Source organism: Aquarana catesbeiana, linkage group LG06 (assembly GCF_042186555.1).
Source record: "Aquarana catesbeiana isolate 2022-GZ linkage group LG06, ASM4218655v1, whole genome shotgun sequence".
NCBI classification, from domain to species: Eukaryota; Metazoa; Chordata; class Amphibia; order Anura; family Ranidae; genus Aquarana; species Aquarana catesbeiana.
In genome coordinates this window covers 41939450-41959511 of record NC_133329.1, presented here as the reverse complement: position 1 = coordinate 41959511, position 20062 = coordinate 41939450, and the positions used below count along the sequence as shown (strand labels likewise).

General features: G+C 50.0%; 1 protein-coding gene across 9 annotated transcripts in view; it reads right to left on the bottom strand.

The window, feature by feature from the left end:
* The window catches only part of BCKDK (branched chain keto acid dehydrogenase kinase), a 42295-nt gene extending 22671 nt beyond the window's left edge, over nt 1–19624 (bottom strand). For 2 of the 9 annotated variants that reach the window (XM_073635752.1, XM_073635756.1), the window contains exons 1-3: nt 19495–19624; nt 5811–5882; nt 639–689 (exon numbers count right to left, since the gene is read on the bottom strand). The gene's annotated coding sequence lies outside the window, so the exon portion shown is untranslated. Of the gene's footprint in view, nt 1–638; nt 690–3599; nt 3736–5810; nt 5883–8722; nt 8752–19494 lie in introns of those variants that run through there. The other 7 variants (XM_073635748.1, XM_073635751.1, XM_073635749.1 and 4 more) reach the window with 6 other exon arrangements.
* Nucleotides 19625–20062: the final 438 nt, after the last annotated feature.

Genomic DNA, 20062 nt, shown 5'->3' with positions numbered 1-20062 from the left:
TCGGCAAAGGGGGGGGGTTAAAGTGGAGTTCCGGCCACAGAATTTTCTCTTTTATTTTTCAGGCATCCCATCATAATACATTAATAACCCAAATAAAGTTTGCTAGTGGATCTGAATTTTATATTTAGGAAATCCTCCTCTGGCCATTGCCATGTTGATTGTGGGCATGTGAAGCCCAATTGCAGCCGCTTCCTGGATTAGCGATGGAGAGGTCGCACATGTGCGATGCTCCGGCAGCCATAGCGCTGTTTATCAAGCTGCTATAACAACGGGCGGCGGAGGAAGGTCCCCCCCTCGTTGTTATGGCAACGTAGATAGGACCGTCTTAAATCGCGTCATTTTCTGTTGGGAAATAACACAATTTTTGCACAGTCCTGCCCACTGACTCCTGGGAAATAATGACTCAGATTTCCTAGGAGCACAGGCGAGAGAGGAAGTGATGCGGAGCGCCGCGGACCCGGAAGTGGCAGATTAGGAGCCACTACATAACAGGGCGTTTCTGGTGAGAAAAAAGAAATCCCCCCCCCCAAATGTTTAATACTATGAAAGGACTGTGAATATGGAAAAATGTTTTTCAGGGTGGAACTCGGCTTTAAGGCCGGGGAAGCAGACACATCGCCCTCTAGAACCCACATTACCTCTACACCACTTCAGGTCACAGGAAGGAAGCCGCAAGGAGATCTATCCATCTGTCGGGAGAGAGGGGACACTGGTTAATTTTGGCACAGTGATGAGAGACGAGAGACACACGGAGAAGACAGAAAGGGGAAAACACAGGAGACAGGGCTACAGGAAAATGGATGCCGAGGAGACACTATATTATTCGAATGCATATGTCAAATACACAGAACAAGAATGGACCCAACATGAAAGCTTAACAATGGATGTAGTAGGACAGGGACTGCGATGGCCCATATATACCCCCCTCAGCACTACGTTTGCAGCCTGGCTTTGCTACTCTGTGTACTGGCAGGAACAATAATAGTCCTAACTCCGACCCCTGGCCTTCCCTTCAGTCTTGCACAGTTCCTCTCCTGGACTGAAATGTCTTACTGTGATTTCACTGCACCTTTCCACAATATACACTAGAAACTGCAGATAAGAGCCCACTTCATTCCCTGGCTAGAGGACATCCAGCATCATCTAGGTCTTTCCTCTCCAGCCTGACTGTCCCTGGCCTACCCCTTGCATTTCTTTCAATCATGGAGGCTTAGTATCACATGTGAGTGTTACCTAGGGAAGTCTACAATACAGCCTATCTAGGAACACCCATACCGACACCCACCCATCAAGGCATTTTAATATTTGCATAACTCCTCCCACTGTGTGTACCAGGGCTGAGGGCCCTTGAATGGAAGGAGGAGGAGGGAGGAAGAAAGAAGGGGGGGGGGAGAAGAAGGAGAAGAAAGAAGGGGGGGGGGAGAAGAAGGAGAAGAAAGAAGGGGGGGGGGAGAAGAAGGAGAAGAAAGAAGGGGGGGGGGGGGGAGAAGAAGGAGAAGAAAGAAGGGGGGGGGGAGAAGAAGGAGAAGAAAGAAGGGGGGGGGGGGGAGAAGAAGGAGAAGAAAGAAGGGGGGGGGGAGAAGAAGGAGAAGAAAGAAGGGGGGGGGGAGAAGAAGGAGAAGAAAGAAGGGGGGGGGGGAGAAGAAGGAGAAGAAAGAAGGGGGGGGGGAGAGAAGAAGGAGAAGAAAGAAGGGGGGGGGGGGAGAGAAGGAGAAGAAAGAAGGGGGGGGGGGGGAGAGAAGAAGGAGAAGAAAGAAGGGGGGGGAGAGAAGAAGGAGAAGAAAGAAGGGGGGGGGGGAGAGAAGAAGGAGAAGAAAGAAGGGGGGGGGGAGAGAAGAAGGAGAAGAAAGAAGGGGGGGGAGAGAAGAAGGAGAAGAAAGAAGGGGGGGGGGAGAGAAGAAGGAGAAGAAAGAAGGGGGGGGGGGAGAGAAGAAGGAGAAGAAAGAAGGGGGGGGGGAGAGAAGAAGGAGAAGAAAGAAGGGGGGGGGGAGAGAAGAAGGAGAAGAAAGAAGGGGGGGGGGAGAGAAGAAGGAGAAGAAAGAAGGGGGGGGGGAGAGAAGAAGGAGAAGAAAGAAGGGGGGGGGGAGAGAAGAAGGAGAAGAAAGAAGGGGGGGGGAGAGAAGAAGGAGAAGAAAGAAGGGGGGGGGGGAGAGAAGAAGGAGAAGAAAGAAGGGGGGGGGGAGAGAAGAAGGAGAAGAAAGAAGGGGGAGGGGAGAGAAGAAGGAGAAGAAAGAAGGGGGGGGGAGAAGAAGGAGAAGAAAGAAGAAAGAAGGGGGGGGAGAAGGAGAAGAAAGAAGGGGGGAGGGAAAGAGAAGAAAGAAGGGGGGAGGGGGGGGGAGAGAAGAAAGAAGGGGGGGGGGGAGAGAAGAAAGAAGGGGGGGGGGAGGAAGAGAAGAAAGAAGGGGGGAGGGGGGGGGGGAAGAGAAGAAAGAAGGGGGGAGGGGGGGGAAGAGAAGAAAGAAGGGGGGAGGGGGGGGAAGAGAAGAAAGAAGGGGGAGGAGGGAAAGAGAAGAAAGAAGAGGGGAGGGGGGAAAGAGAAGAAAGAAAGAGGGGAGGGGGGAAAGAGAAGAAAGAAAGAGGGGAGGGGGGAAAGAGAAGAAAGAAGAGGGGAGGGGGGGGGGGGGAGAGGAAAGAAGGGGGAGGGGGGGGGAGAGGAAAGAAGGGGGAGGGGGGGAAGAGAAGAAAGAAGGGAGAGGGGGGAAGAGAAGAAAGAAGGGAGAGGGGGGAAGAGAAGAAAGAAGAAAAAAGGAGGGAGGGGGGGAAAACAGAAGAAAGAAGGGGGGAGGGGGGAAAAGAGAAGAAAGAAAGGAGGGGGGGGGGAGAAAGAAAGGAGGGGGGGGGGGAAGAGAAGAAAGAAAGGGGGAGGGGGGGAGAGAAGAAAAAAGGGGGGAGGGGGAAGAGCAGAAAGAAGTGGGAAGAGGGGGAAGAGAAGAAAGAAGGGGGAAGGGGGGGAAGAGAAGAAAGAAGGGGGAAGGGGGGGAAGAGAAGAAAGAAGGGGGAAGGGGGGGAAGAGAAGAAAGAAGGGGGAAGGGGGGGAAGAGAAGAAAGAAGGGGGAAGGGGGGGGGGGAGAAGAAAGAAGGAAAGAGTCGATCGGCCTCGTAGTACATAATGCTAGGTGAAAACAGTGCACTAAGAAAACAATGTAAAAATAATAGCAGGCAGTTAGTACATGTGATTTGCAATACTGAACATGCAGAAAAAAAACCCTCAGCTTTCTTCCTCTGAATTTCCATTGAACTGAAGCCAAATGTTACAAAGCCAGCCACAACATGAACCCGGTTTTACTTTCAGTAACTTTCTTTGTCTTTTGGGTCTCGCACACAACTATTTCTTAGAACGCTGACAACTATTTTTACCCCCGAGGGTCCTCGACTCCTCCATGAACAAAGTATGCCACTTACAAGGATCTACGATGGGATTACAAAACTGCAAAGACAAAGAGGGCAAATCTGGAGTGAAATTTCCCGAGCAGTCATAATCTGACCCTGGCCCCACCGTGTCTACCTCTGTCCCAGTTTCAGTGAACACTCCTCAAGTTCAGCAGACCTGCAGCATAAAAACTCAATGGCAGCAATTAAGCGACATAAAAATAAATGACCTCGAGAAGCGTGTCTGGGCCGGGACACCCATCCTCTGCCATCTGCTTCTTCTGGGACAGGCAGCTCAAGGTTACACAGATGCGACGGCAAACGGAAAACCAATCCGACAGGTTTGTGCCCTGGCAGGAGAGGCCCAGTGCTTGTTCTGGCTCAGGGAGACGCAGATAACGAGCTCGGGGAAAACACTCCGCCGTACAGTAATATTGCACAATGCCAGCTGTTTAACTCCATCATTACTAGGACATTTTTCAGGGGGTTGTAATAGTTTGACTGATAATTCCTCCGTCATGCAACACTGTACAAGTATAACATGTTTTTTTTTTTTTTTTAAACTAGCCTTTACAATCACTTTAATTTAACATATTTGTTTTGGTGTCTTTGTATGTATGAATTGCAAGGGTTGTTACCGACATGCTGTGAAAATTCCATGTCAACAGAACCTTTGGAAAAAGATTTACCTAAAAAAAAAAAAAAGTGGAGTGCATGCGTGTGTGTACACATTATATATATTTCAAATACATTCGGTCACCGGAGCAGTGCAGTGTTACCATAGGGAAGTGATTGGGATTTGAGAACTACTGTGATAGCTGTGACTGGTCACAGCTATCACATGTTACAGGGAGGCTGGCTTTGCCCTCTACTATTTGATCACTGTGACCAATCACAGTAGTTTTCAAAGGCTGTTTAAATGAGAACCTTTGTTTACTGCTAGGATTGCTGTGATTGGTCACAGTGATCACATGGTACCAGCCCCTAAATGGAAATCTGCATTTGGCTGTGGCCATTGGTGGTCCCCGGGGAATGTAGAGTGTGTAGTCATCTTTTGGTACAAACTGTTAGGGTCAAAGATTGGTTCCTTCAGCCTGAGTGAAAGGTTTGCTTTAACCACTTCCAGCCCAAGGACGTCATATGACGTTTTTGACTTTCAGTGGGGATATCTGAATGATGCCTGCAGCTACAGGCATCATTTAGGCATCATCTTTTTTCTGTGCCCCGTAAGAATGATCATAGCGGCAGTTCCGCCGCTTGAGCATTCTTACAGGCAACGGGAGGGGACATCCCCCCCCTCCAGTGCTTCTCCAGGCTCTCCCGCGCTATCGGGGACCCGGAGAAAGAATCCACCGCCGGATAACGATCATAGAGATTTCCGGTGACCAGATCGTCACCAGTCATCTCTATGACCGTCGGAGGCCAGGGCGCAATGTTATGACGTCACGTCCGGGCAGCGGTTGTAAACAAAGCTGCGATCGCACCAGGAAAGGATGGGATCGTTAATTTTTTTTTGTTTGATCTCATGCTTTCCAGCCTGAAGGAGAGGACTCCATATCTCTCCATTAGGTGGACTTGTCATGCACTATTCCTATTACAAGGGATGTTTACATTCCTTGTAATAGAAATAAAAGTGATCAAATTTTTTTTTTTTTAAAGAAAGTGTAAAAAAAAAAAAAAAAAAAAAAAAAGCACCCCCATTCCAGTGTGCTCGCGCACAGAAGCGAACGCACATGCAAGTCCACATATGTAAACGCCGTTCAAACCACACCTGTGAGGTATCGCCGCGTGTGTTAGACCCCTTTCACACTGGGGCGGTTTGCAGGCGTTATTGCGCTAAAAATACCGCCTGCAAACTGACCCAAAACAGCCGCTGCTGTTTGTTCAGTGTGAAAGCCTGAGGGCTTTCACACTGAAGCGGTGCGCTGGCAGGAGAAGAAAAAATCTGCAAGCCGCATCTTTGGAGCGGTGAAATCAATGGGACAGCGCGGCTATACCGCGGCTATAGCCGCGCTATACGAGTGGTTTTAACCCTTTTTCGTCCGCCAGCGGGGGGTTAAAACCGCACCGATAGCGGCCGAATACCGCAAGAAAACAGCGCTAAAAATAGTGCTGTTTTACCGCCAACGCCCCCTACCGCCCCAGTGTGAAAGCACTCTTAGAGCGAGAGCAACAATTCTAGCACTAGACCTCCTCTGTAACTCTAAACTGCAATCTTGTAAAAAATTTCAAAGCATCGCCTATGGAGATTTTTAAATACTGAAGTTTGGCACCATTCCATGAGTGTGCGCAATTTTAAAGCACGACATGTTGGGTATCAATTTACTCGGCGTAACTTCATCTTTTTACATTATACAAAAAAACATGAATGGTAAAATCTGGAGCACAGAAGGAACAGTAGAAGCGAGGAGTTGAGAAAGTGGAAAGATCTAAAAGCAAACCTTTGCAGCACTCACCCCTGTGCTGTGAAAACCCATACGACAACGCCGTCCGATTCTCAGGATCCTCCAGATCTGCGCAAAAGAAAGAGAGAGAGGGAGTTAGACGCAGAGCCAAAATACACAGGAGGCCAAACAGAGGCTGCAATCCCTACACCCCATACCTGGAAACTGTGTGAATGATTTACAGACAGATGTGGCGGGGGCGATGAGCACATAATGTCCCCCCTCCCCCGTACAGTAGCTGAGCGTAAACATCTACCATTTGTGGTATCTGTACATACCGACCCGGTATGAACTCTGCGGGAGGGGGAGAGACCACAAGACATTAACTGTATGTGAGGACACAAAGCCCCAGGAGAGAGACAGAGCACACCACTCACTGTACACAACCCTGCCTGCAACTTCACCAGGTCTAATGGAGAAAGAAAAAAGAAGCGGACACACATGGCAGCTAATGGAGCCTTTGTTATTGTAAAGGACATGTTCACTGACACCTTAGTACTTGTGTTCATGGAAGGATGACAAATCACATTTCATACATGCTTAAAGGAACATACCACTGTTGCTTAAAACACAAGTGACAGAGATAGAGGGGGACGCAAGCGCGGGGGGGGGCAGGACGTGAGGGGAGGAAAAAAGAGGGCACGCGACAGAGAAGAAAAAAAAAAAAAAAAAAGAGAGGGCACGTAAGAGAGAAGGGAAAAAAAAAAAAAAAAGAGGGCAAAGCGAGAGAAGAAAAAAAAAAAAAAGAGGGCAAAGCGAGAGAGAAGGAAAAATGTGACAGACCTAGCCGGGACAGAGGCTGTTGGAGAGGACTGAATGCAAGCCTCTTGCCTTTTGATTATGGGCCCTGGATTTTCAAGGGAACAATACTCTTTGTGAGGTGAATTAGAAATCCAGTCTGAACTGTACTAGTCGGACTCAGTCGTGTATATATGTATATACTGTATATTGTCTCATTCTGTTGTGGACTCTTTGCTGTGAGTGAGAGAGAAGGAAAGAAAAAAAAGAGGGCAAAGCGAGAGAGAAGGAAAAAAAAAAAAAAAGGGCAAAGCGAGAGAGAAGGAAAAAAAAAAAAAAAAAAAAAAAGGAGGGCAAAGCGAGAGAGAAGGAAAAAAAGAGGGCAAAGCGAGAGAGAAGGAAAAAAAGAGGGCAAAGCGAGAGAGAAGGAAAAAAAGAGGGCAAAGCGAGAGAGAAGGAAAAAAAGAGGGCAAAGCGAGAGAGAAGGAAAAAAAGAGGGCAAAGCGAGAGAGAAGGTAAAAAAAAAAAAAGAGGGCACGTGAGCAAGAGAGAGAAGAAAAGAGGGCACGTGAGCAAGCAAGGAAAAGAGGGCATGCGAGTAAGCGAGAGAGAAGAAAAGGAGGGCACATGAGCAAGCGAGCGAGAAAGAGGGCAAAGCGAGCAAGTGGGAGAGAGTGAAAGAGGAAAAGAGGGTGCGCGAGCAAGAGAAAGAGGGAGAGAAAGAGGGCACGCAAGCAAGCCAGATTTGCAATCACTAATTTTTCCAGATTGCTAAGTAAATCCAAATGTCACTCCCCATTCCTCCTGCACACACAGCGCACACATGCCTGAAAAGCTCATCCTGGTTTTGGTTTCTAAAGCTGTAAACAGGAAACACACGATTGTATCCTGTAGGATGTGCCTGTTTGAATATAACCTGCGCCCCCACCCATAACCCTCTAGGTGCTCGCTGGATTCTACATTGTACGGAGCAGCTTTTCTATTGGTCATAAATCCCTCCATCCATCCAGGGGGGTGAAGGTCCTCCCAGGGTTAATGTCCCAGGAATGTGCTCTGTGTACAGTATAGGTTCTGTACATTCTGTACTGCAGTTCTTGGGTGTGTATGTTCTGTACATTCTGTACTGAGGCCCTGAGGGGGACAGGAGACTCCGGGAAAGGGAAGGATTGGTCTGCACAACAGCCACAAACTTAGCTGGAGAGGAACTACAAGTCCCAGCATGCAGGAGCAGAGACCAGGCCAGGGCTGACTGTATAGATCCCATATGGTGGCAGGTTTGGACACGGCAAGAGTCAAGGGCAGCTACACAATAAAATGACATATCACTCGTATAACAAGTTATAAAACCTGCATGTGTTTTAAGAAGAAAAAAAAAAAAAAAAAAAAAAAAAAGAGACCTTGAGGTGAGCTCATAAATCAGACAACGCTCCTATATTGATCATGTGATGTTTTTATGCTGCCAGGAGCTTGTCCAATCTTTTACATTACAGATACAGAGATATTGCACTTAGATGTTACCAGGTCAATCTCCCCACCATAAAACCTGACTCTGTTCCTGTCCACCTGGGTGTGTGGGGTGTCTCTGTTTCTTGCTGCTCCTCCTGTTACATTCTCCATATTAATAAATCCAGCAGGGATGGTGGGAACCCCTCATAATGGGCACAGCAGGTGTACAGACCCGGGAACTCAGCACTGGGATGGTGGGAACCCCTCATAATGGGCACAGCAGGTGTATAGACCCGGGAACTCAGCACAGGGATGGTGGGAACCCCTCATAATGGGCACAGCAGGTGTACAGACCCGGGAACTCAGCACAGGGATGGTGGGAACCCCTCATAATGGGCACAGCAGGTGTACAGACCTGGGAACTCAGCACAGGGATGGTGGAAACCCCTCATAATGGGCACAGCAGGTGTACAGAGCCTGGGAACTCAGCACAGGGATGGTGGGAACCCCTCATAATGGGCACAACAGGTGTACAGACCCAGGAACTCAGCACAGGGATGGTAGGAACCCCTCATAATGAATGGATTTTTTTCAAGCACAGATAACGATCCTAGACTTTTGCAACAGCAAGTCAGAATGGTGGGAGCTTGTTAAACAGCGGACTGTTGGGCTTTTCAAGGCCATAGGAAGGAAGAAAGAAGCAGCAAGATAAGTATATCACCTACCAGCGTTTGGAAAGGAAGGAGGAAACTTGACCGCCTTGTTTCGAATGGAGGAGATTCTGGGGCGATCTCTGAGGTGAAGCACCTCCTTAGGAGACATCAATATGACCGGCACGCCTCTTTGGTTCAGGAGAGGGATTACGGTAAATACCATTCGCCTGACCCTTACCAGAACTGTAAACAGAGCGTAGCAGTTAAGGCCAATGGCCTGAGGGACAGTACGGGCTCTCTGACAAAGTCTAGGTCAGGGATCCTGGAGGTTGTCAGGTCATACTATGCCGATCTCCTGGGAGGAAGGAACCTTCATCGGACAAGGATGTTGGGTTTTTTGGACTCTACACCAGGACTGGAAAGTAATGTTCCTTTGATGAATTTGACAGATGAAATCACTGCAGATGAGGTAATCCAGGCTATTGATAAACTGGCCATCAAGAAAACTCCAGGGCCAGATGGTTTGACAGCCGAGTTCTATAAATGTTTTAAGACGATCCTGGCTCCCTACCTTGCAGAGGTTTTTAATGGCTGTTTGAATGAGGGTTCTCTCCCTCCCTCCATGAGGCAATCTGCAGTGATCCTTCGATGATTGGGAATTGGCGCCCCATTAGCCTTCTTAATGTCGATAGAAAGATACTGGCAAAGATTTTCTTCTGGCGATTATCACCAGTTGCAGGCAGTTTGTTATCCCGCCACCAGCACTGCTCGGTCCAAGGTAGAAGCACTTTCTCAGCAGTGTTAGCTGTCTGGGAGGCCTTGGAGCGTTGTAGGGCTGCTGTTTGGGGTAAATTTTTTCTGACATTGGATCAGGCTAAGGCCTTTGATCGGGTTAATCATGAGTACTTGTGGCTCCTTCTTGACAAAGTTGGCCTGGAGGGGGGTTTCAATGATTGGCTAAAGATTTTGTACAAAGGGGCTGAAAGCTTTCCTCTGGTTAATGGTTGGGTTGGGCAGCCCTTTGCGGTCGGCTCGGGTGTGCGTCAGGGGTGTCCATTGTGTCCTCTGCTATATGTGTTTGCAATCGACCCCTTCATTAGAAGGCTAGAGAGTGGACCATTGTGTGGGGTACCTTTGGGCATCGCTGGTGAGCCTCCTTTGAAGGTTGTGGCCTATGCTGATGATGTTTCTGTTTTTATCTCTGGGACTGCGGAGGGGCAGGAGGTGATCTCAGTGATAGGGCAGTATGCAGAGGCATCAGGTTCAAAGGTCAACCAGGACAAGTGTGAAGCTTTCTGGATGGGTGTGGAAGGTGAGAGCTTTGTTCTCCCGGATGACTTCCCGGAGCCCCAACAAAAAATTCGAGTTCTAGGCATTGAATTTGGCCCAGGTGACTATGGTCATGCAAATTGGGTGAACAGGATGGAGAATGCCGATGCCAAGGTGGCAAGCTGGAAAGGTTGGCAGCTTTCCTTGAGGGAAAAGGTTGATCTGATCGAGACTTACCTGATTCCGATTTTTCTGTATGTCAGTTTTGTTTGCATTTTGCCAGTTTCTCTCTATACCAGGATCTATAGTTGTTTCTTCCAGCTGTTATGGGGGAACAGAATAAACCTTGTCAAAAGGAATGTGACTTACCTTCCTAGGCGGGAGGGTGGTCTAAGGATGATCAACCCTGTAGTCTTTTTCTCTCTGATGTTTGTGAGGTACAATCTTGGTAACATGTTGGCAGAGAGACCGCCTGGGTGGGTTGGTATTTTCCAGTCCTGGTGGTCTAAGGATGATCAACCCTGTAGTCTTTTTCTCTCTGATGTTTGTGAGGTACAATCTTGGTAACATGTTGGCAGAGAGACCGCCTGGGTGGGTTGGTATTTTCCAGTCCTGGTTTAGGCCCTTTCTGCGAGACTGGGAGAATGGTGGGCCAGTGAGAAGCCTGAGGGTCAAGCATGAACAGCTCCCGGCTTATGTTGCCCTGTGTTTGAAAACGCTTCGGCAGTGGCAAGTAACAGCAGGAGAAGTCAGATCTCTTCCAAGGAAACTTCTTGAGAAGTGGATCATGAGCTTTGTTTTTTGCGAGCCACTGGCCTGAGGGATTGCCCAAGCCTGGTTTTGAGGGAGGGTTTGCGATTAATTAATTTGGAGAGAATCCCAATGAAGTTTAGGGATCAGGCTTGGCTTGCCTTTCATGGAAAACTATATGTGAAGGGCAACTTGAAGTTTCTTTCCATGACTGATCAAGGCTGCCCGAGAGTGGAGTAGTGGTGCAGTCAATGGATCACTTTCTACTTCCATGCCCTTTTAATATAGAGGTGTACAAGAGGGTTGGGAGGGCTCGGAGTATACCCTACCTCCCCCATATGAGTTATGCAGAGTGGGTGTATGGGGCATTCCAGACTCGTCGGGATTATGATTTGGAAACACTTTTTTTAGTTAGTCTAGTAGTCCGTTATTTCATGTGGAGTTCACGGTGTCAGGTATCCTTACGAAGTAAAATACTCCCTGTCGAAGTGGTAGTGCAGGACATTCTGGGTGAGGTTGGGAAGATTCGGGGTCTTGAAAAAGGCAGGTGGCAGCAGGAGGCCTGGATAAGGGCGTGGAGGAATATCAGGACTCTGTAACTGCTGTCTGTTGATCTTGGGGTGTGCGGCTTTTCTTTGTATTCTTGATTCACTCCCCTAGATTTTCAGATCAAATATATTTTTGATAAAAGGCTACATGCATGGTGACGGTGATGTTCCTTAGTCTGGCTCTCCCGTAGGGATTGTGTTGTGCGCAATTTTGTTTGTACCATTTATTATGTTCTTGTTTTGTATTGTCATATTCAATTATTTTGTAAATATGTTTTATTTATTTATTATGGTTTTATTGTATATAAGTTGTTTGTAAGATTTTCAATAAACAAAATTAACCCCTCATAATGGGTACAGCAGGTGTACAGACCCGGGAACTCGGCACAGGGATGGTGGGAACCCCTCATAATGGGTACAGCAGGTGTACAGACCCAGGAACTCAGCACAGGGATGGTGGGAACCCCTCATAATGGGTACAGCAGGTGTACAGACCTAGGAACTCAGCACAGGGATGGTGGGAACCCCTCATAATGGGCACAGCAGGTGTACAGACCCGGGAACTCAGCACAGGGATGGTGGGAACCTCTCATAATGGGCACAGCAAGTATACAGACCCGGGAACTCAGCACAGGTTCTCATTAATGAGCTCCCATCTTCCTCTGACACCTGTAAAATATTGGACGTTCCCCAATGTTCTGTACATGAGACAACAGTCACCCAGCAGACACACACAACATAAGGGTTTCACCATTCCATACTCTACCAAAGCTAAAAAATAAAAGTACTGGCTGAAAACGTCCTTGCAGACAAAGTTTCCGGACCCCCAAATAAATGGAGCATATTTATTTTGTTATGTACATTATTATAAGGTAATACAACTCTCATAAAACTTGTAGGAAAGAAAAGTACAAACAAAGCCCAAGGCTGTCTGGAGCCCAGACAAGGTGTGTGTGCCTCTCTCTCTCTGTGTCTCTCTCTCTCTCTCCCTGTGTCCGTCTCTCTCTCTCTCTCTCCCTGTGTCCGTCTCTCTCTCTCTCCCCCTGTGTCCGTCTCTCTCTCTCTCCCCCTGTGTCCGTCTCTCTCTCTCTCCCCCTGTGTCCGTCTCTCTCTCTCTCCCCCTGTGTCCGTCTCTCTCTCTCTCCCCCTGTGTCCGTCTCTCTCTCTCTCCCCCCGTGTCGTCTCTCTCTCTCTCCCCCCGTGTCGTCTCTCTCTCTCTCCCCCCGTGTCCGTCTCTCTCTCTCTCCCCCCGTGTCGTCTCTCTCTCTCTCCCCCCGTGTCCGTCTCTCTCTCTCTCCCCCCGTGTCCGTCTCTCTCTCTCTCCCCCCGTGTCCGTCTCTCTCTCTCTCCCCCCGTGTCCGTCTCTCTCTCTCTCCCCGTGTCCGTCTCTCTCTCTCTCCCCGTGTCCGTCTCTCTCTCTCTCCCCGTGTCCGTCTCTCTCTCTCTCCCCGTGTCCGTCTCTCTCTCTCCCCGTGTCCGTCTCTCTCTCTCCCCGTGTCCGTCTCTCTCTCTCCCCGTGTCCGTCTCTCTCTCTCCCCGTGTCCGTCTCTCTCTCTCCCCGTGTCCGTCTCTCTCTCTCCCCGTGTCCGTCTCTCTCTCTCCCCGTGTCCGTCTCTCTCTCTCTCTCTCTCTCTCTCCCCGTGTCCGTCTCTCTCTCTCTCTCTCCCCGTGTCCGTCTCTCTCTCTCTCTCTCTCTCTCCCTGTGTCCGTCTCTCTCTCTCTCTCCCCGTGTCCGTCTCTCTCTCTCTCTCTCCCCGTGTCCGTCTCTCTCTCTCCCCGTGTCCGTCTCTCTCTCTCCCCGTGTCCGTCTCTCTCTCTCCCCGTGTCCGTCTCTCTCTCTCCCCGTGTCCGTCTCTCTCTCTCCCCGTGTCCGTCTCTCTCTCTCCCCGTGTCCGTCTCTCTCTCTCCCCGTGTCCGTCTCTCTCTCTCCCCGTGTCCGTCTCTCTCTCTCCCCGTGTCCGTCTCTCTCTCTCTCTCTCTCCCCGTGTCCGTCTCTCTCTCTCTCTCTCCCCGTGTCCGTCTCTCTCTCTCTCCCCGTGTCCGTCTCTCTCTCTCTCCCCGTGTCCGTCTCTCTCTCTCTCTCTCCCCGTGTCCGTCTCTCTCTCTCTCTCTCCCCGTGTCCGTCTCTCTCTCTCTCTCTCCCCGTGTCCGTCTCTCTCTCTCTCTCTCCCCGTGTCCGTCTCTCTCTCTCTCTCTCCCCGTGTCCGTCTCTCTCTCTCTCTCTCCCCGTGTCCGTCTCTCTCTCTCTCTCTCCCCGTGTCCGTCTCTCTCTCTCTCTCTCCCCGTGTCCGTCTCTCTCTCTCTCTCCCCGTGTCCGTCTCTCTCTCTCTCTCTCCCCGTGTCCGTCTCTCTCTCTCTCTCTCCCCGTGTCCGTCTCTCTCTCTCTCTCTCCCCGTGTCCGTCTCTCTCTCTCTCTCTCCCCGTGTCCGTCTCTCTCTCTCTCTCTCCCCGTGTCCGTCTCTCTCTCTCTCTCCCCGTGTCCGTCTCTCTCTCTCTCTCCCCCGTGTCCGTCTCTCTCTCTCTCTCCCCGTGTCCGTCTCTCTCTCTCTCTCTCCCCGTGTCCGTCTCTCTCTCTCTCCCCGTGTCCGTCTCTCTCTCTCTCTCTCTCTCCCCGTGTCCGTCTCTCTCTCTCTCTCCCCGTGTCCGTCTCTCTCTCTCTCTCCCCGTGTCCGTCTCTCTCTCTCTCTCCCCGTGTCCGTCTCTCTCTCTCTCTCCCCGTGTCCGTCTCTCTCTCTTTCCCCCGTGTCCGTCTCTCTCTCTTTCCCCCGTGTCCGTCTCTCTCTCCCCGTGTCCGTCTCTCTCTCTCTCCCCCCGTGTCCGTCTCTCTCTCTCTCCCCGTGTCCGTCTCTCTCTCTCCCCGTGTCCGTCTCTCTCTCTCCCCCCGTGTCCGTCTCTCTCTCTCCCCCCGTGTCCGTCTCTCTCTCTCTCCCCGTGTCCGTCCGTCTCTCTCTCTCTCCCTCTCTCTCCCTCTGTCCGTCTCTCTCTCTCTCCCTCTGTCCGTCTCTCTCTCTCTCCCTCTCTGTCCGTCTCTCTCTCTCTCCCTCTCTGTCCGTCTCTCTCTCTCTCCCTCTCTGTCCGTCTCTCTCTCTCTCCCTCTCTGTCCGTCTCTCTCTCTCTCCCTCTCTGTCCGTCTCTCTCTCTCTCCCTCTCTGTCCGTCTCTCTCTCCCTCCCTCTCTGTCCGTCTCTCTCTCTCTCCCTCTCTGTCCGTCTCTCTCTCTCTCCCTCTCTGTCCGTCTCTCTCTCTCTCCCTCTCTGTCCGTCTCTCTCTCTCTCCCTCTCTGTCCGTCTCTCTCTCTCTCCCTCTCTGTCCGTCTCTCTCTCTCTCCCTCTCTGTCCGTCTCTTTCTCTCTGTCCGTCTCTTTCTCTCTCCCTCTCTGTCCGTCTCTTTCTCTCTCCCTCTCTGTCCGTCTCTTTCTCTCTCCCTCTCTGTCCGTCTCTTTCTCTCTCCCTCTCTGTCCGTCTCTTTCTCTCTCCCTCTCTGTCCGTCTCTCTCTCTCTCCCTCTCTGTCCGTCTCTCTCTCTCTGTGCGCGCGCGCCTCTCTCTCTCTCTGTGCGCGCGCCTCTCTCTGTGCGCGCGCCTCTCTCTCTGTGCGCGCGCCTCTCTCTCTGTGCGCGCGCCTCTCTCTCTCTCTCTGTGCGCGCGCCTCTCTCTCTCTGTGCGCGCGCCTCTCTCTCTCTGTGTGCGCGCGCCTCTCTCTGTGCGCGCGCCTCTCTCTCTCTCTGTGCGCGCGCCTCTCTCTCTCTCTGTGCGCGCGCCTCTCTCTCTCTCTCTGTGCGCGCGCCTCTCTCTCTCTCTCTGTGCGCGCGCCTCTCTCTCTGTGCGCGCGCCTCTCTCTCTCTCTCTCTCTGCGCGCGCCTCTCTCTCTCTCTCTCTCTCTGTGCGCGCGCCTCTCTCTCTCTGTGCGCGCGCCTCTCTCTCTCTGTGCGCGCGCCTCTCTCTCTCTGTGCGCGCGCCTCTCTCTCTCTGTGCGCGCGCCTCTCTCTCTCTGTGCGCGCGCCTCTCTCTCTCTGCGCGCGCGCCTCTCTCTCTCTGCGCGCGCCTCTCTCTCTGCGCGCGCCTCTCTCTCTGCGCGCGCCTCTCTCTCTCTCTGTGCCTCTCTCTCTCTCTCTGTGCGCGCCTCTCTCTGTGCGCGCCTCTCTCTCTCTCTCTCTGTGCGCGCCTCTCTCTCTCTGTGCGCGCCTCTCTCTCTCTGTGCGCGCCTCTCTCTCTCTCTGTGCGCGCCTCTCTCTCTCTCTGTGCGCGCCTCTCTCTCTCTCTGTGCGCGCCTCTCTCTCTCTCTCTGTGCGCGCCTCTCTCTCTCTCTGTGCGCGCCTCTCTCTCTCTCTGTGCGCGCCTCTCTCTCTCTCTCTCTCTGTGCGCGCCTCTCTCTCTCTCTGTGCGCGCCTCTCTCTCTCTCTCTGTGCGCGCCTCTCTCTCTCTCTCTGTGCGCGCCTCTCTCTCTCTCTGTGCGCGCCTCTCTCTCTCTCTGTGCGCGCCTCTCTCTCTCTCTCTGTGCGCGCCTCTCTCTCTCTCTCTCTGTGCGCGCCTCTCTCTCTCTCTCTCTGTGCGCGCCTCTCTCTCTCTCTCTCTGTGCGCGCCTCTCTCTCTCTCTCTCTGTGCGCGCCTCTCTCTCTCTCTGTGTCTCTCTGTGTCCTTACCCTACAAGTGAGTCCTCCATCCTGAAAATAACCAATCGGGGGCTTCTTCAACCCTTCTGTGACCACAAACACACACAAAGTGCCATGTACAAAGAAACCAAAAGGTGGTTGGAGAAGAACAGTCCACGGCTGGACGTGGGGAGCGTGTTTTCTGGAGGATGGAAGGATTGAGTAACTATAGCTTTTTTTATCAGGTTCATCACTGGAGAAAATGAGCCGGTAACTCATCCAGTGTATGTGGATAGATGGGATCATTGTATCCAAGATATGTGGATGGGGGGGGAGGTCATTGGATAGGTGTAGTATATATCAGGCAGTATATAGATGGGGGGGTTGTATACATCAGGCAGTATATAGATGGGGGGGTTGTATACATCAGGCAGTATATAGATGGGGGGGTTGTATACATCAGGCAGTATATAGATGGGGGGGTTGTATACATCAGGCTGTATATAGATGGGGGGTTGTATACATCAGGCTGTATATAGATGGGGGGGTTGTATACATCAGGCTGTATATAGATGGGGGGTTGTATACATCAGGCAGTATATAGATGGGGGGGTTGTATACATCAGGCTGTATATAGATGGGGGGGTTGTATACATCAGGCTGTATATAGATGGGGGGGTTGTATACATCAGGCTGTATATAGATGGGGGGTTGTATACATCAGGCTGTATATAGATGGGGGGGGTTGTATACATCAGGCTGTATATAGATGGGGGGGTTGTATACATCAGGCTGTATATAGATGGGGGGGTTGTATACATCAGGCTGTATATAGATGGTGGGGGTTGTATACATCAGGCTGTATATAGATGGGGGGGGTTGTATACATCAGGCTGTATATAGATGGGGGGGTTGTATACATCAGGCTGTATATAGATGGGGGGGTTGTATACATCAGGCTGTATATAGATGGGGGGGTTGTATACATCAGGCTGTATATAGATGGGGGGGTTGTATACATCAGGCTGTATATAGATGGGGGGGTTGTATACATCAGGCTGTATATAGATGGGGGGGTTGTATACATCAGGCTGTATATAGATGGGGGGGTTGTATACATCAGGCTGTATATAGATGGGGGGGTTGTATACATCAGGCTGTATATAGATGGGGGGTTTGTATACATCAGGCTGTATATAGATGGGGGGGTTGTATACATCAGGCTGTATATAGATGGGGGGTTGTATACATCAGACTGTATATAGACGGAGGGGTTGTATACATCAGGCTGTATATAGATGGGGGGTGTATATATCAGGCTGTATATAGATGGGGGGGTTGTATACATCAGGCTGTATATAGATGGGGGGGTTGTATACATCAGGCTGTATATAGATGGGGGGTTGTATACATCAGACTGTATATAGATGGAGGGGTTGTATATATCAGGCTGTATATAGATGGGGGGTGTATATATCAGGCTGTATATAGATGGGGGGGTTGTATATATCAGGCTGTATATAGATGGGGGGGTTGTATACATCAGGCTGTATATAGATGGGGGGGTTGTATACATCAGGCTGTATATAGATGGGGGGTTGTATATATCACGCTGTATATAGATGGGGTGGGGGGGTTGTATACATCAGGCAGTATATAGATGGGGGGGTTGTATATATTAGGCTGTATATAGATGGGGGGGGTATATATCAGGCTGTATATAGATGGGGGGTGTATATATCAGGCAGTATATAGAGGGGGGTTGTATACATCAGGCTGTATATAGATGGGGGGGTTGTATATATCAGGCAGTATATAGATGGGGGGTTATATATATCAGGCAGTATATAGATGGGGGGGGGGTTGTATATATCAGGCTGTATATAGATGGGGGGTTGTATATATCAGGCTGTATATAGATGGGGGGGTTGTATATATCAGGCTGTATATAGATGGGGGGGTTGTATATATCAGGCTGTATATAGATGGGGGGGTTGTATATATCAGGCAGTATATAGATGGGGGGGTTGTATACATCAGGCAGTATATAGATGGGGGGGTTGTATACATCAGGCAGTATATAGATGGGGGGGTTGTATACATCAGGCAGTATATAGATGGGGGGGTTGTATACATCAGGCAGTATATAGATGGGGGGGTGTATATATCAGGCAGTATATAGATGGGGGGTGTATATATCAGGCAGTATATAGATGGGGGGGTGTATATATCAGGCAGTATATAGATGGGGGGGTGTATATATCAGGCTGTATATAGATGGGGGGGTTGTATACATCAGGCTGTATATAGATGGGGGGGTTGTATACATCAGGCTGTATATAGATGGGGGGGTTGTATACATCAGGCTGTATATAGATGGGGGGGTTGTATACATCAGGCTGTATATAGATGGGGGGGTTGTATACATCAGGCTGTATATAGATGGGGGGGTTGTATACATCAGGCTGTATATAGATGGGGGGGTTGTATACATCAGGCTGTATATAGATGGGGGGGTTGTATACATCAGGCTGTATATAGATGGGGGGGTTGTATACATCAGGCTGTATATAGATGGGGGGGTTGTATACATCAGGCTGTATATAGATGGGGGGTTGTATACATCAGACTGTATATAGATGGAGGGGTTGTATATATCAGGCTGTATATAGATGGGGGGTGTATACATCAGGCTGTATATAGATGGGGGGGTTGTATACATCAGGCTGTATATAGATGGGGGGTTGTATATATCACGCTGTATATAGATGGGGTGGGGGGGTTGTATACATCAGGCAGTATATAGATGGGGTGGGGGGGTTGTATACATCAGGCAGTATATAGATGGGGGGGTTGTATATATTAGGCTGTATATAGATGGGGGGGTTGTATATATCAGGCTGTATATAGATGGGGGGGTTGTATACATCAGGCTGTATATAGATGAGGGGGGTGTATATATCAGGCTGTATATAGATGGGGGTGTGTATATATCAGGCTGTATATAGATGGGGGGGTGTATATATCAGGCTGTATATAGATGGGGGGGTTGTATATATCAGGCTGTATATAGATGGGGGGTGTATATATCAGGCTGTATATAGATGGGGGGGGTATATATCAGGCTGTATATAGATGGGGGGTGTATATATCAGGCTGTATATAGATGGGGGGTTGTATATATCAGGCTGTATATAGATGGGGGGTGTATATATCAGGCTGTATATAGATGGGGGGGTTGTATACATCAGGCTGTATATAGATGGGGGGGGTGTATATATCAGGCTGTATATAGATGGGGGGGTGTATATATCAGGCTGTATATAGATGGGGGGTGTATATATCAGGCTGTATATAGATGGGGGGTGTATATATCAGGCTGTATATAGATGGGGGGGTTGTATATATCAGGCTGTATATAGATGGGGGGTGTATATATCAGGGAGAACACAAGGCAAACCTCTCCCCCTTCTCTATGTATAGTATATATCATACAGTATACAGAAGGGGAGGAGTATAGTACACAGAGACATTTCTGTATAGTATACTATATATATCAGGCAGTATATAGAAAGACCTCTGTGTATAGTACTGTGTGTGTGTATATCAGGCTGTATACAGAGGGGAGGGGTGCAGTACAGCCCTCTCTGTATATATAATATATATCAGGTAGAAGTATATACTCTCACCTGTCTCTCCGGCCTCCCCTGACTCCTCCAGCCGACCCCTCACCACTCACCAGCACTCTCCCTCCCAGCATGCAACGCGGCCAAGGGCGGAGCCGCAGCCAGCCAGTGATGTCTCTGCCAGGAGGTGGGCGGAGCTTGGCGGCCATGTTGTTGTAGCCCAGGATGGGAGGGGTGAGGGGGAGGAGATGCTGAGTCACCTCAGAGTCGGAGAACACGGTGTTCTAGGTCTACACATCTCTATGGCAACCACATCCAGCTGTTGCCACGAAGATCAGATCGTCAGAATCACTGTACCTATGGTGGTGACATCATTGCTGTACATTTTCTGGGTGATGTCACCGCCATGTGGAGTGATGTCACTTGTATGTTATTATATGACAGATGTGGGAGCTCCCTGTGTGTCTGAATATGTAGGATGTGGAGAACTGTGATATTATATAGGAATTGTCTCTCCTGTAATACGTATATATGGAGTGATAATAAAACACAGGGATGTCCCTGGTCTGATGGGTCCGCCAATCATATAATCAGATATAATTTGCTCCAGTAGTGCGATCAGCTCACTAAA